Source organism: Sus scrofa, chromosome 1, assembly GCF_054392235.1.
Source record: "Sus scrofa isolate SSC_HxYL_T2T_F1_AM1 chromosome 1, Sscrofa_HxYL_maternal_Yorkshire_Landrace_v2.0, whole genome shotgun sequence".
NCBI classification, from domain to species: Eukaryota; Metazoa; Chordata; class Mammalia; order Artiodactyla; family Suidae; genus Sus; species Sus scrofa.
This window is the reverse complement of record NC_139383.1, coordinates 104,641,584-104,645,082: the sequence shown is the minus strand read 5'-3', so window position 1 is coordinate 104,645,082 and position 3,499 is coordinate 104,641,584.

The window sequence follows — 3,499 nt, the reverse complement described above, 5'->3', positions numbered from 1 at the left end:
GGCAACTGAAAGATCATTTTGTGACACTGAGTTTGAGGTATCTGGACAGGCAGGTAGAAATGCCCAGGATGCAGCTGGAGATGGGAGACTTTGGTCTGGGAGAATGCAGGCCTGGAGATACTGAACTTGGGGGCTGTTTACTCAGAAGTGACAGGAGGATGAGAGCTTGGGTATGTCTATGGGACAATATGAGAGCGGTTAGAGCCCATTAATAGGCAGGAGGGGCATGAGGAGTTAGCAGAGCCTCTTATCAGGAACCTCTTCAGCATTTCCCTCTGCTAGGATCCTCTGCTTTGCTCTGCGAGCCATGATTTATGTTCCTGGGACTTACATTTTGATGGGGGTGGAGGGAAGCTATTTCTTCGTCTCTTCAAGTGGGATCATCTTTCCTTTAAAAGCTGAAGGAACAGGGGGCTGGTGGTGAACTGTCCAGGCTGGTGAGGGGTGGAGTGAGGTGCCAGCCTGCCCTTCCACCCCCAAGGTATGTGATGCCTCTGACACTGCTGCTGCCAACAGCCAAGGGCATTAAGGCAATTGGTCAGGGGGGCAGGCCCCGTGGAAGGGCCTTAAAGTTCAGCCAGAGGGGGTAGTAGGCACTGTACTGCCTGGTGCTCCTCCTTGGAATACAGGGGCCTCTCGAGATCAGGGAGGAATGTGCTGGAATCCATGCACACACAGAGACGTGACACAGGCTTGTTGTCCCACTGCCTCATGTGGGCTGCTGAGCTGGTGCTTGTCCTGTAAGCATGTTAGGTCAGAAGGTCAGGCTGCCATCCCTAACACCTGTGTGATGCTGGGGCCAAGGCGATATGTCAATAACAGAGCCAGTACATTTCCTCTAATGGAAAAACCCGGGCAGCAGGGACTACCAAATACACCCACATGAAACATCAAGACATTTGCAGAAATGCAAAATAAAAATACATATCACATCCCCCCCCCCCCCCACACACACACCTAAAGTCCCCACCATGAACTCTTAACCATCAAACCTGGAATGGCAGGAGGGACAAAGTAGCTGTTTGGGAGAAGTAGCTAGTGGGAGAAGCCCTCCATCCAAAGTCCTCTACCAGTTCTCAGGACCCTTCCTCTCTGGTGGGATGCTACCCACCCCTCCATCACTAATGCCATCGTTCCCTCAATGGGGTGTCAGAAGAAATGCCCAAGAGTAGAAATGCCTCAAGACTTAACAGTCCTCATTTCCACCCCAGGACCTTTGCTATGCTCTTCCTTCTAGAAGGATGTCCTTGGGAGTCTGATGGACTGAAAGCCTAGTTCTGGGGCTTCTGAGCATGATAACAGGAAGATGTGGGCCATATACTCAGCTTCCTCTTCTTTAAGATGCAGACTTCTCCATCAGTGGTGTCCCTGGGGTAGCCTCTGGGAAGTCCATAGCAAAGATACAACTAACAGTGGTTGCTGTCCATTTCACGCCTATTAGCCTCTACCTGGAATGTCCTGATAGTCCACATGGCCTTGTTTTTCTAATTGGTTTCACTGATTAGATAGTGTACCTTCTTCTTCTGATCTGGCTCAGTTCCAAGACCTGGGAGGACACCTGCACAGCCCAGGTCTAACATGTCTTTGAAAAGCTGGTAGCTATTGCCATATTTGATTTTGAGATCTCACTTTTATTTTTTAATTTCCCTCCATTTTTTTAGTGTGGAATATGGAAGTTCCCAGGCAAGGGGTTGAATCAGAGCTGCAGCTGTCAGCCTATGCCATAGCCACCATTGCAACGCCAGATCTGAGCCTCATCTGCTACCTACACCACAGCTCAAAGTAATGTGGATCCCCAACTCACCGAGCTTGGCCAGGGATTGAACCCACATCCTCATGGGTGCTGCTTGGATTCATAACCTGTTGAGTCACAATGAGGACTCCTTGACATCTCATTTTTAAAATCATAAGTTTCAATAGTTAATTGCATTTTAAAATACAATTGTTGATGGGCTTCTGGATGCTGGCAATACTGTTTCTTGACCTGGTGCTGGTTACGTGAGTATATTCATTTATATTTATTGGAAATTTGTTTATGAAATTTCACTTATGGTTTTTCACTCTTCTGGATATATGTTAAAAATGGCTTTGTTACCGGCTGTCTGAGCTCTGCTACTTGACTGCACAGTAGGCACAGCAAACAGTAATGGAGTGACCGCTGGCTCAGCCCAAGGGCACTGGGTCGGAGGTCTTGGATCAGTCTAAAAGGTATCCTTGGAGAAGTCAATTTTAAGGCCACCCCTGGTGGGCAAGGAGACTCCATCGGCCTGTTACAAGCCAGGTCAAAAATGTTAGAGTTGCACAAAATGCCATGAGAGTGTTGAGGAAGGAAACTTAACTTTGCCTTGAGAGTCAAAGAACTCCTCATAAGAGATGCTATAACTCTTCCTGGGTATGGAAGACCGAAAAGCAGTGTGTCTGGTGGGAAGAAAAAGATGAGAAGCATAATAAGGAAAAGGCAGAATACAATGATGGTGCATTGTGTCTTAGGCTCATGGAGAATTGTAATGTGGAAGAGCTTAGTGAGTGAGTGTGTGTGTGTATGTGTATGGAAAGGCGAGGCTAAAGAAGTAAGCAGCAGCTGAGTCATGAAACACTTTATCAAGCTCAGGAGTTTAGGATTTATCTTTCAGGCAGGGGGAGTCTCTGAAGGCTGCTAAGTAGGAGTCCACCACCATCTCTCCATCACCAGATTTACCATCAGCTATGCCACCATCACCATACTCCCTCCATCCCCACCTCCACCAACTTTACTTCCTCCTCCATGACTCCCTTCACCATACCTCCACCAGCATCACTCCATTACTAGAGCACCTATTGCAATAATTGCCTCCGAAGAATGATCTATCATAATGCTAATTGTAGCATGATTAATTAGGGAACAAAACCTAAGTGACACTAGTTTTTACTACTTGGGGAAGAAAGCTGAGTGAGTGTGGAGCCTGGAGCCAAGCTCCTTGGTGGGGTGGAGGCTCTGCTTGGCTAGCCTACACTCTTCTTTCTGGTCACCATGGGTGTCATGAATTGTGCTGCAAGCGAAACGATAAGGTCTTGACCAAACATTATCAAGGAGACAGAAAGGCTTCTGAATATAGGCATGAAAGGCAGATAAGATGGAGCTTAGATTTGTTTATAATTTGTTAATACAATTAAAAAATGTTTTTGCAGCTCAAGGTTTCTGGTTTCCTAGCACAGCAAATCACTGCCTATGGTAGAATAATAATAGCCAGAAATTTCTCAAGGAGGCTTACATTTATTATCTCATTTAGCTGTTAAAAGAGCTGCAATAACAGGTTCATATTCCCTTGCTCAGATAAGAAACTCTGGCTCAGAGGCATTTGACCTTCCCCGAGGTCTCACAGCTAATAAGAGCTTTTTAAAAAGCAACTGCGCACTCTTGTGTGATCTGATGTCCTTTGGGGAATCAGTGAGGTGAAGTACAGAGCTGAAATTGGGGGATTGGATCTAGGTGGAGAACCGTAGAGGAAAAAAAGAGCCG